Genomic DNA, 14,003 nt, shown 5'->3' with positions numbered 1-14,003 from the left:
TCTGTGTAGTGGAGAACTATTTTTACACACCAAATAGATTGGTGTGTTTCCTATTCACTTTTGTAACTGATATGCAGCATTTTTTAAGTTGTTAAAACATTCAAATAAAACTTCAACTGGTTTGAAGTCACTTTTTAATTATTTGATATCCAGGACCTTTTTTGCCAGCAATAGTGTTAAACAATTTCAAAGGAGCACATGAATAGTGCTCTTTATAAACACGCAACATGCAATAATAGTGTAGGTTTGGTGTTAAGTCAAAGCAGCAGGGGGTTTTGTTTTGTTTTTACACTGCTAATTTCAGATAAAAGATTTTCCATTTAGAAATACAGAATCTTTTAAGGACTATGGTGAACACTGGTTTTTGGGTAATTGTGTTTTTACTTTGCATCAACATGAATTTAAGAAAAAGAATCATGGTGCTTTTATTAAAACTTCAAAGTATATGTAAATATGTTTTTTAAAACTACGTCATTAACATTAGTTAGTAACCTAGTATTTTCATTATTGGTATAGGACTTACTGTTTATTGTACAGTATCAAGGTAAAATGTGTTTTTGTTTTGTAAAAACTACTGTAGATTTTTACTTACAAGTGCCTTTTTGCCACCTAATGTTTTTATTTATAGGAATGCTGATCTTTTGTATATACAGTTTGTTTTAAAAATCATGTTTAATAAATGTTTGTATATAAATGCATATGTACAGAAGCCTATTTCAAAAGAAAATCAAAGTTGTTAGTAAAATGTTTGAAGTTGCATTAAGAACTAACTGATAATGCATATAGACTTTAGATGATTTTGTGGTTTATTTCTGTGTGATAAGGGAAGCTTTTGGTCATAGAATTATGTCAAAATACTTCCCCAAAGATTTAATATTAAATCCTTTCTGATAGAATAATTTTATTTTTTATGTCATGGCTTCATGTTCATATTATGTAAGTTACATATTTTGCTTTTATAAAATTTATAATGTTTCTACAGCAATCTGTATTTCTGCTTTCCATATGTATGTGATTATCTAAGTTAATATTTATGTACACCATACTTAATTTGTGAATTTTAAGCAAATCTTGAAAAAATAACTTTTTATTCAACCTGTGATTACTTTGAATAAATTGGGATTTACTGTAAGATTCAGGCACTATTTATATGAAACTCTCAACATCTTCAAAACATCTGTAAAAGATTAAGATAGATAGGGGTAGGTTATGTGAAGTTACTGATTATATTCTGACCCATTGGTTTTCAGCTTATTATGGAATTGATCTTCTACTTAATAAATACCAGTTCAGACTTTTAGTTCAATTTTTAAGACTCTGTATTCATGATTTTCTTTTCTCCTAGGAACTTAGTGACACTTATTAAATTTGTTAATTTTGAAGATTTTAGTTATAAACAAGAATTGATTATGAATGTCATATTAAAGATTGTTTTTCTAAGAGTTCATGAAGATTGTAACAGTTCTTTTTAACTTGAATTACACTTAAGTAGGTTATTCTTAGGTTATTGTTTGCTGCTATTGGCTTGGCTCCTATCTTATGCTAACCTCATGTACGATGGGATCAGACTGTTAGGATCCATCGAACTTTCATTGGCTGATATTTTGGAACTACATTGCCAGGCCTTTCTTCCTAGTTTGGTTTAGTCTAAAAGCTCTGCTGAAACTTATTAAATATCATAGCAACACATAAGCTTCCATTAGCAGAAGAGTTATTCCTGTAGTCATTCTTTATAAAGTTATTACCACATGATTCTCTGTCCAGTTTGGATATATATAACCTAGAGTAACTACAAGTTTAAGCAAAAGATTGTATCAGCCAGACTTCGAAAAAATTAAGCCTGTTTTATTTTTATGAAGTTTTTCTGTAATAACCTTTCTAAATTTAGTACTCGCCAACATGATAGAGAATGCTTACTTAAGATGGATTTTAATGTTTGCAGGACTTGCTAAATTCATAAGATAGTCATTACTTTTCTTTAATATTTATGTTTCATATTCTCATTTCATGCCATTTGTTTTACTCCACAGTGGTCATTATAGTTTTAAAATATACTGTGTAGTAGTTCTTATACATTAAAGGAGTTGCTACAAATGTCTCTCCCTACCTCTTTTTTTGAAAATGATAATTAAAAAAAAATCAGTCTAATTAAGCTTTGTAATTTACAAAGTTAAAACCTTTTAGGGACTTAACCATATTTAGGCCTAATTAAATACTCTTCTTTATTCCATAACCCTGTTTTATAACTTAAATTGTTTGAAGTTGTATAAACTAGTAATTGAGTCCCTGTCCTGGATCTGTAGTGTATTGACATACCAAGCTGATAATCTTTAAATGTGGCTATGTCAGGAGATACTATGGTGTGCTGTGTTGTGCTTTTAGCTTGTTTTCAGCTATTAATTAGCATTTACCAGTAAGAGCCATTTTGGCTCAAGTTATTTATGAATTAACAGCCTATGAATATCACAGTCCTTTTTAGATTGTATTGGTCTAAATATGCATTCTGCAGTGAACCTGCTAAAGCTGTTCACATGTATAGACTATTGAAATACTATAATTGTACACATCTGACTGTTGACATTTTGTACTTTTTTTTCTAAATCTATTTCACAATAAAAACTTGTCAAAAGCTTTGTATTAGTTTCCTATTACTGCTGTAACAAATAACCACATTTAGTAACTTAAAATAACACAAATCAATTATCTTATAGTTCTGGAGGCCTGAAGTCCAAAATAAGTTTCATTGGGCTCAAATCAAGATGTCATCAGATCTGGTTCCTCCTGGAGGCTCTAGGGAAAAAACAATCCATTTCTAGCTCCTCCATCTTCAAAGGCAAAGTGTAACATTTCAGAGCTCTGCTCCACTGTCCATGTCTTCTTTGTGTGATTGTAGTTTCTCCCACTGTATCTCTTTTTAAGGACATTTGTGATTGATTATGTCATTGGGCCCACCTTAGTAAACCAAGATAATCTTCCTGTTTCACATAATTTAATCATTCTGCAAACGTTTCTTTTGCTATATAAGATAACCGTATTCACAGGTTTTAGGTACTGGAGTACCTTGGGCAGGAGGCATTATCTAGTCTACCAGCAGCTTCGATTTTGTCCTTTTCCATTATAAAACCCTAAAACAGATTTGAGAGAAGTAGCTCATGTCAAATTTAAGGAAATCTGTTTATCTGTTCACTAAGACTGCTTTTATGTAAGTATTTTCTTGGACAAAGAATTTGTTGAAAGGATAATAAGTGGAGAAAGCGTTTTGGGAAGAATTTTAGAAAGTTAACTTGGAAAGGTTATTTTGGAATTGTGTTTAAAAGAGTTGGGCAGAGACACTTGCAGATTTTTAAAAAGAAAGTGATGTAAGACTATGATTTTGTACATTTAGAAGACTGGGAGCTATTTATTTTATAGCTGAGAAAACAGTTGTTAAGTGTCATCAAGTGGATTCTGACTCAGCAACCCCGTGTAGGGTTTCTGAGGTTTTAAATCTACGGAAGCAAAATGTGTCACCTTTCTCCTGCAAAATAACTGAAGGGCTTGAACTGCTTACCTTTTGGTTCTCAGTCCAATTCTTACTTTATGGAGCCACCCTTGGAACCCAAGGAAAGAGTAGAAAAAAGTATAAATAACATGTTGACTTTTATGTCTTTCCATTTTCTAAAAAGAATTTGAGATCATGTAGTTTCAATGATTGGCATCTGAGCAACTGGCCACGCAAAAGTGTTAAGGTATGAGTATTGTTGTTGTTGTTGTTAAGTGCCATCGAGTCGGATCCGACCCATAGCGACCCTGTACAGGGTTTCCGAGGCTGTAAATCTTTACGGGAGCAGAACGCCTCATCTTTCTCCCGCGGAGCGGCTGGTAGTTTCAAACTGCTGGCCTTAAGGTTCGCAGCCCGATTTGTAACCACTACGCTACCAGTATAGTCATGCACAAAATAGAAGTTAAGGATAATTTGAAGTCAGTTGGTTATGACAAGCTTGTGGGCAGAAAATAAATCTCAATTCTCAATGATGACTTGATACAAAAGTGCTGAATTTGCTTTTTTTTTGGCAAGGAGATGGTGGTGGTGACGTGAAGACCCAGTGTTTATCTCATTTTTAATGCTGGTGTGGCTATAATGTAAATGTATGTAGTGCTAGACACCACTTCTCAAAATCAACAAAATGATATAGAAAGTTGTATTAAAGAGAGCTGGAAACCGAATTTAAATGGAAAAAATTGACTTTCTAGAACAGAATGATAACCGTGTAGGGAACAGAAAAGTGAATAGATAGTTCATAGGAAAAGAAACACAAACCTTTCTTGATCATATGAAAAGATGCCCTGTGATAAAAACGTTTGAAGTGTATATAGTTATATCTCACCTATTGGCAAAATCCCAGGTCTCATAACTTTCTGATACATGGCTAATGGCCATGCTGGAGGTTGACTGGCAACATTACACCCACATTTATGTTTGGACCTAGCAGTCAGATTTCTAAGAATGGATCCCGAGCATCGAGGAACATTGGTGACACCACGGGCTAAGCATTGGGTTGCTAACAGCAAGGTCAAACCCACCAGCTGCTCTGGAGAGACTCTGCTTCTTAAAAGTCTGCAGTCTCAGCAACTGTCTTCTCTGTCCTTGTGGATCACTGTGAGTCAGAATTGACAGCAGTAGGTATTTTGTTTTGTTTTTCTTATCCCAAACACTGACAAAAATGAAGAGACTTAAAGCTATTGCAGAATTGTTAATAGCAAAGATCAGGAAGCTGATACGTCTATCAATAAGTGATTGGTTTAAAAGAAGTATGGTGCATCTATGCAATGGATATATTGGTGTAACAAAAAAGATTCATTGTTAGAAAAGCAAACAAGAAAAGTATGTTATAGCTTGTTACTGCTTAAGTAGAATGGGGCTACACATACACACAAAAGTATTTAAAAATCAATAATTGAAGGTTGATATATTTGTTAAGTGCCATGGAGTCAGTTTTGACTCAGAGTGACCCTGTACATGGTATCCAAGGAATGGTTGGTGGCTTTGAACTGCTGATCTTGTGGTTAGCAGACCTACAATGTCACACCAGGATTTAACCATCTATGTGTTCAAACATTTATATACTTAACTGTATGTGTACATATATATTTACCAATACTGGTAACTATTGACTGTAGAGACATTTGAATGTGTAGATCATAAAAACTAAGGATAACATTGAAAAGAATTGGAACGCCAGAGCACTTTATTATTTTCGTGCAGTACCTGTACACATACCAAGAGGCAGTTTAAACAGAACAAGGGGATACTGTGTGGTTCAAAATAAAGAAAGATAAACATCAGGACTCTGTATCCTTTCATCATACTTGGAAAATAATCTGCAGTGCTGAACTATTTGAAGAAGACTGCAGCATCAGGATCAGAGGAAGACTCATTAACAACCTGTGATACACAGATGACACAATTTTGCATTGAAGCGCTTAATGATCAAAGATAACATGACAGCCTTTAATGTAGGTTACACTTCAACATAAAACAAAAATTCTCACAACTGGCCCAGTAAACATAATAAACAGAAAATACTGAAGTTGTCAAAGTTTCACTTTACTTTGATATACAATCAACGCCTGTGGAAGCAGAAGTCAAGAAATCAAAAGATGTGTATTGTATCAGACAAATTTGCTGAAAAAGACCTCTTAAAAGTGTTCAAGAGCAAAGATGCCACTTTGATGACTAAGGTGTACCTGACCCAAGCCATGATATTTTCAGTCATCTCATATGCATGTGAAAGCTGGGCAATGAATAAGGACATCTGAAGAAGAGAGATGTCTTTGAATTATGGTGTTGATGAAGACTATTGATTAGACCGTGGAAATCTGTCTTGAAAGATGTACAGCCAGAATGCTCCTCTTAGAAGCAAGTAGGGCAGAATTTCATCTCATGGACATTGCATGTGTTCATCTGGAGGGACCAGTTCCTGGAGAAGGACATCAGGCTTGCTTAAGTAGAGGGTCACTGACAAAAAGGAAGGGCCTGAAGGAGATGGATTGACACAGTGACTGCAGCCCAAACAGCAATGACTGAGGGTGGCTCAGGACCTGGCAGTGTTTCCTTAATGTACATAGGATCACAATGAGTCGGAACTGATGTTATAACACCAAACAATAACAGCTGATAAGGGGAGAAAGGAGGTTGGAGGGAAGCAAGTTAAGACTTTAAAAAATAACATCCTGTGTTGTCAATTTGACAGAGTTATTTAAACATTTTCACAATATGATAAATTCCTCCAAATAATAAATAAAACAAATATAACTCAATGTATATCCAGTTGGAGGCATAATGACACAGAAACTTTGAAGTCATATAAAACACAGTAATTTATACCTCCCTAATGGGATATCCCCTAAGGAAAACAATGAATTGTAAAACTCAAACTGTTGACAGTAATCATATTGTTGGTGACAGTGTTTGTATTGTTATTCTGAAATTGTGTGGTATAAAACATTGTGGGATAAGGCAGTGTATATGTAATTTCTAATTCTTTCATTTGTTGCTTAGGACTGAGATTCTTGGCTAGCGAGAAGGGAGATAAAAATATAAGTTAAGTCTGTGTAGTTCAGTTTTTAATTATAATTATCTGCATTATCTCAGTGTCTCTTATATAAGAAAAAAATACACATTTCCTAGCCCTGCCAACTGAAAATGCTAGAAACAGTTGGCAAACAGTAAAACATATACACGTAGTTTACAGAAACACCATTTCCCTCTAAAAGGAACTTGAACATCTGGGAGAAAGTGCCCTGTTTCCATATCTGAGCAGAAAGTGTGTGAGGTGAGCCTGGAATAAATTGCCTTACTAAATATCCAGGAACCTCTTAAATATTTAGTATTTTGTCAAAAGGATTCAGGAACCACTCTAAAGATAGAATAATTGGTAGAACATCAATATAAAATATAACTACAATAGATTGAAGTATAAAATTTGTTTAACTGTATGTTATAAATGATATTAAATAAGCAACCCATTAAATAAGACCCATCACCTCAAGTCAATTCTGACTCATAGCAACCGTATGAGTAGAACTGTCCCATAGGGTTTCAGAGGCTGTGATTCCTTATGGAATCAGACTGCCTCATCTTTCTCCTGTGCAACAACTGGTGGTTTAAATTACTAACCTTTGGGTTAGCAACCACTGCATAACCAGAACTACTTAAGTAAGCAAAAGCCATACAAACACTAAAGCACTGTTGGTCATCATTGTAGGATGCTAGTGAATAAGCACTGTTTATAAATTAGTACATGTTGTTAAGTGTTGCCGAGTCAGTTCTGACTCAGAGACCCTGTATAAGGTTTCTGAAGAGCAGGTGGTGAGCTTGAACCATCGACCTTGCGGTTCAAACCAACCCCCAAATCCAGAACATTAACCCACAGCAACACAAACAATCTGTATTTCCTGAGTTACATACAGACTACTTCTGGGTACATAAGAGCCCTCCCATTAATGCAAAAAGAATGATGGAACTACAGCATCGCTGTTTTGCAACTCCTATGAAATAATGGTTATGACTCATTTGTCAATTTGTCATACTGACAAAGCCAAGGGGCACTAAAGGCATTGGCAAAGAACAAGGCTCTGGAAATTGATGAAATACAAACTGAAATCTTTCAACAAACATGCAGCACTCGGGGCACTCACTCATCTATGCCAAGAAATTCGAAAGACAACTACCTGGCCAACTCACTGGAAGATAATTCATATTTGGGTGCATTTCAAAGAGAGGTGACCCAAAGGGATGTGGATATTAACAGACAATGTCATTAATATCACACACAAGTAAAATTTTGCTACAGATAGTGCAAAAACAGCTGCAACAGTACATTGAGAGGGAGCTGCCAAAAGTTCAAGCCAGAATCAGAAGAGGACATGGAATGAGGGGTATGATTGCTGATGTCAAATGGATATTGGCTCAAAGCAGAGAGTACCAGGTAGATGTTTACCTGTGTTTTATAGACTATGCAAAGGTTTCTGACTGGACTATGATAAGCTATGGAAAGCATTGTGAAGAATGGGTATTCTGGAACATTTAATTGTGCTCATGAGGAACCTGTACATAGACTTAACAGGCAGTTTGAACAGAACAAGGGGATATTGTTGTTGTGTTGTTAAGTACCATGGAGTCGGTTCCGACTCATAGTGACTCTGCACAGGGTTTCTGAGGCTGTAAATCTTTACCGGACAGAAAGCCTCATCTTTCTCCCGTGGAACAGCTGGTAGTTTCGAACTCCCTACCTTGAGGCTAGCAGCCCGATTTGTAACCACTACGCTACCAGAGGGTTTTAAATCAGGAAAGGTGTGTGCCAGAATTGTATTCTTCCACCATACTTATACAACCTGTATGCTGAGTAAATAATCCAAGGAGAAAGTGGCATCAGGATTGGAGAAAGACTCCTTTAACAACCTGCGATATGCAGATGATACAATCTTGCTTGCTGAACGCTGAGACTTAAAAAAACTTAACTGATGAACATTAAAGACCACCACCCTCAGTATGGATTGTACCTCAATGTAAAGAAAACAAAAATCCTCTCCACTAGAACAATAAATAACACCATGATAAGTGGAGAAGAGACTGAAGTTGTCTAAGACTGTTTTGCTTGGATCCACAATCAACAATCATGGAAGCAACAGTCAAGAAATAAAATGATGTATTGCATTATGCAAATCTGCTATAAAGTGTTCAAGAGCAAAGATGGCAGTGTGAGGATTAAGGTGCTCCTGACCCAAGCTATATAGTATTTTCAGTGGCCTCATATGCATGTGAAAGTTGGACAATGAAATAGGGAAGACCATAGAAGAATTTATGAATTTGAATTATGGTGTTGGCAAGGAATATTGAAAGTATCATGGACTGCTAGAAGAACAGACAAATCTGTGTTGGAAAAAGTACTGCCAGAATGCTCCTTGGAAGCCAGGATGGCAAGATTTCATCTCTCAAGATTTCATCTCCCTTTTATCAAGAGGGAACATGTTATCTGGAACATGGCACACACTGGAGAAGGACATCATGGTTGGTAAAGTTGAGGGTGTGCAAAAAAAAAAAAGACCCCCAATGAAATTGATTGGCAGCGCAGTGGCAACAGTGGGCTCAGGTGTAACAATGATTGTGAGGGTGGTGCAGGACGGGGCAGTGTTTCATTCTGTGTTGTGCATCGGGGCTCTATGAGTTATAGCCAACTCGGCACCTAACAACAACAAACTGAATTAGTGGAGATAAGCACTGATTATCAACAGCTGCTAAAATCACAAGGCTGGGGAATACTCTGACGTGTTTTCTGACAGAAGAGTACACAAGTCTTCACCTGACAATTCCCTGTACAGGAAATTGGACAGAGGATCATGTTGAGTGTCACCAAATGGATGCAATTTGCACAATCGTTTCTTCAATAAATTATATCCAAGAGGGGAAAAAAAGTCATGGAAAACCTATAGCTTAAGAGGTAACAGCTAATCACAATGCGTGGGTCTGATATAAATCTTGAATCAAACAAATTAAAAATTATTTTAGGAGTTATGAGGCAGTTTCAAATGTTAACACTAGTAACTTGATGACATTTAGGATTTATTGTTAAGTTTTGGGTTGCGAATATAGTATCTTCATTTTTTTAAAGAGTTCCTTTATATTTACAACTAAGTGATAGGATATTTGCTGTTTGCTTCAAAATAATATGGAGGGAAGAGTAAAGGAGAATTAGAGATGAAACAGGATTGGCTGTGAGTGGTAAGTCACTGTAATTTCATGATGAGTATATGGATGCTCATACTATTATATCCCCTTTTTGTATATGTTTAAGATTTTTCACAATAAAAAGTAAACCCTCTCCTAAACTGAAACCCAATTCTAGACATTTTCCCAAAAGGAGTTGTTAATCAGTGTTATGTAAGGTAAGATAGTAATATATAAAACACTTTACATAATTTCTGTCACATTGTAGAATTACAATATGATTAGGTGATTATCTTTTTTAATTAGTTAGAAAACAAACAAACAAATGGTAACATGAAGCCTAACTCTGCCTTTTCAGTTTTCAAGCAGGTCCCTTGATTTCTAAATTGACAACAGATTATTAGCGTTGATTCATGTCTTCAGCTACCATTTGTCATACTGTGGTGGCTTGAGTGTCCTTGGATTAGGACATCATGTGTGGTGAAGGAGAAAACCAGTAAGGGTGTGAGAGACTCTCTATGAAGTACATTAGCACAGTGGCTGCAATGGGGACTCAAACATTGCAGCAGTTGTGAGGATAGCACAGAATTGGACATTTTATTTTGTTGTGCACAAGGTCACCATGAACCTGAGCAAATTCGATGTGATGTAACAACAGTGACTTCATACTTTTTAACTGTGAAAACCATTTTTTTTTTGTAAGTGAAAACTTGTCAGGAGCCCTAATATATAAACAAACACAAGCTGAGACACTGGTTAAAGTCAAGGCAAGTATGGCAGGTGCTGCTGGTTATCTCAGAGTCCTTTAAAATGCCACATAATTTTAACATCTTAGCTATTTCAGTAGTCTCTGAGTTATTGCTAATTTTGAATGAATTGAGAATCTGAATCAATGGCACTTTATTGTATGAGGACTTTCATTTCATAGGAATGAATTTCTTACTGAATTTCAATATTAATTGGACATGTATTAATGTTGCTACATTAACAACAGTGTGCTAGTTCCTACAAAGATACAGGATGTATCTCTATTTCCAGAAGCTCATAATCTAGAAGAGATACCCAAGTAAATCAATATTTCAGAATATATAATAAATTATAGGTATGCACAAATGATAACCAAGAAAGAAGTAACTTTGAATAAGTTACAAAATATTCAAAGATGAAATATTTTGTAATTTGTGCAAAGAGAACTATGTGCATAAATTTCTAGAATACCATGTTTGCTTATTTTTCTCCTACTTCTCTGTTTCTCAGTTTCTTTTGCTGATTTCTTTTCATATCCCTTACATTGAATGGTGGAAGTTGCTCTAGACAGAGTCCTTGCCACTTTTCTGTTTTTGTTACTTGTTTTGTTTTTAACTTACATTCATTTTCTAGGTAAGCTCATTAAATATTGTCTATAAACTAATGACTCTCAAATTTAACAGCAACAGCCTGGATCTACCTGTCCAATGCTACTTAACATCGCCTTTTGGGTGTCTAAAAAAAAACTTCTCAAGTTTAACATAATTGTGTGTTACTCTTCCCCAAGTTCAAATGACCCCCCGAGCCAGCATCTCCTGCAGTCTTTCCACCATAGTTAATAGCAATTCAGTTCTTCCAGTCATTTGTTCAATCCAAAATCCCTGGTGTCATCTTTGACTCTTTCTCTCATGCCCTATCCTTCCTTTGAAAATTTCTGTCAGTTTTAACTTCAAAATATACCAAGGATTTGACCACTGCTCACTAGCTCCACTGCTAGCTGATAACTCTATTTCTGATAGTTTTTTTTCTCAACAGAGGAGTAGAGATTAAGCCCATTAAAAGATTAGTCATATCCTGTAATTTCTCTAGGACACGTGGCAATGTGTAGAGACAATTTTGACTGTTATTACTGGGGGGCAGAGGGGATACAAGCACTAAGTTGGTAAAAGCTTGAGAGGCTGCTAAACATCTTACAGTGACAGGATAGCTCCTAAGGACAAGGACTGGAAACTGGGAATGACAACAGTGGTAAGGCTGAGAAACCCTGCAATGGCTTTGCACCTCAGCTCTTAAAACGAATGCCTTGAGAGGTCTTGACTTTGAAGCAAGTCCTTCCTTCTATGACAGCATAGTTTATTTATGTTGCCCACCAGTAAAGCAGCTATTGCCTGCCTCTTCTTCAATTCTGTCCTGTACATGCTAAGAAATGAAATTCACTGAAAAGATTTTACACTTTTGTTAAAATTCCTACTTATGTCCACCAGGGGGAGGGCTTCACTGCTAAATTATAAACCCAAACCACACTGTTGCCTCCCAGTATTTTCTGATTTATCCTTAAGGGCAGAGTAGAACTGCCTGGTAGGGTTTCCAAGGCTGCAAATTATTATGGAAGCTGACTGCCACACTTTTTTCCTGTGAAGCAGCTGGTGGGTTTGAATTGCTGACCTTTTGGTTAGCAGCCAAAGGCTTAACCACTGCACCACCAGGGTTTCTTTGATAACACTACACAATGTTTTCATTTGCTGAGCAGCCATATAATAAAGTCACTATAATAAAGGCAAACATCCTCACAGTCACTTTTATTACATTTGTTAGCTCATTTGCAAAAGCAGTTCCTTTTGCATAATTACAGCATGCAGCTTTTCAGGCCAGTCAAGTGATTAGCTCAATAAAAGTGAGATTCAAATTTTAATTGTGTCTCTGGAAGGTTTTTCTTTTCTTTTAATTTAGTGGCATTTTGTAGGATAAGTGATGAATTGCTAACTCAAGGTCAGTGGTTCAAACCCACCAGCCACTCCTTGGAAACATTATACAGGGTCTCTATGGTTGGAATAGACTCTACAGCACTTTAACAATAACAACAATAGCACTATTTTCTAAAGGAGGAGCTCCGGTGGTGTGGTGGCTAGGTGTGTTAACCAAAGGTCAGTGGTTCAAATGCACCAGATAGTATTTGGAAGAAAGATGTGGCAGTCTGCTCCGGTTAGGATTTGTTGTTGTTAAGTGCCGTTGAGTCTGTTCCGACTCATAGTGCTGTGTAGGGTTTCTGAGGAGCAACTAGTGAGCTTGAACTGCTGATCTGGTGGTTCAAACTGATTTTGCAGTCTGCCTAGGAAACCCTATGGAGTTGCTCTATCTTGCCTTAAAGGGTCACTATGAATTGGGATCAACTTGACAACAATTGATTTTATAGGAATGATGAGATGAGTATGTATTTTTTTTAATGAACTCTTGCTCAAGAGTTTTTTCATTTTTAGGGGGAAAAATCCAGTGCCTTATGCAAATAAAGATAATTAAATGATTAACAATAATAAAGATAAACTTTATCAAAGATACATAAAAGAACAGTTCATGTATCCTTAACTGTAAGGAAAGATGTAATTCAGTATAGCAATTTCTACTGATTGCTAAAGTTTAATTAAAAGTAAAAAATTTAAACCAGGTTTTGATGAAAAATTACAACAACCTCACTCACTGACATTTTAGATTGTGATTGCTGGAAAGAAACCCACCTTTTGTGTATAGAGACTGCAGAGTGTGATAATTATGAACCAAGTCTTCAGAAGTACATCATGCTGTAAACTCAGATTCTGCCATTCCCAGGCTATGCAGCACTGGGTGGGTTACTTAACCATTCTGAGAGCTCCAGTTTCCTCATGGTTAAAGTTAATTAATGAAGCTGTTGCCAAGTCTATAGCGCAAACCAAACCAACTGCCACTGAGTCCATTCTGAGCACAGTGACCCTGTAAGACAAAGAACCGCTCTAAAGGGTTTCCAAGTGTACAAATCTTTAAGAAGTAGACTGCTTCTTTCTCCTATAGAGTAACTGGTGAGTTCAAAATGCCAACCTTTGACCCCCAAACCCAGCCCACTTTCATCTAGTCTACTCTGACTCATAGTGACCCAGGATATATATGAGGTTGTATATCTTTATGGGAGCAGCAAGCCTCATCTTTCTCCCTCAGAGAGGATGGTGGGTTTGAACTTACAACCTTATGGTGAAAAGTTCAGTGGTTATTTTATAGACACCAGGACGCCTTGTTAAGTCTATTGTGGTGGCGGTAGTACAGTACCCTGAAATCAGTTTGACTCAGCAACCATGTATGAGATTTCTGCGGATTGGTGGATGGGTTTGAACCACAGCCCTTGTGGTTAGCAGTCCAATGCTTATCCTACAGCGCCACACCAGGACTCCTGTCAAGTCTATGATGTTATTATTAAGCACCATCTAGTGGCTTCCGAAGAGAGCAAAAAGTCATTAAGAAGACAAGAAAGAAGGAAAAGGTCAAGATGGATGTCAGAAGAGACTCTGAAACTTGCTCTCCA

The sequence above is a fragment of the Chrysochloris asiatica genome, unplaced genomic scaffold (genome assembly GCF_000296735.1).
Source record: "Chrysochloris asiatica unplaced genomic scaffold, ChrAsi1.0 scaffold00008, whole genome shotgun sequence".
NCBI classification, from domain to species: domain Eukaryota; kingdom Metazoa; phylum Chordata; class Mammalia; order Afrosoricida; family Chrysochloridae; genus Chrysochloris; species Chrysochloris asiatica.
This window is presented reverse-complemented; position numbering follows the sequence as displayed.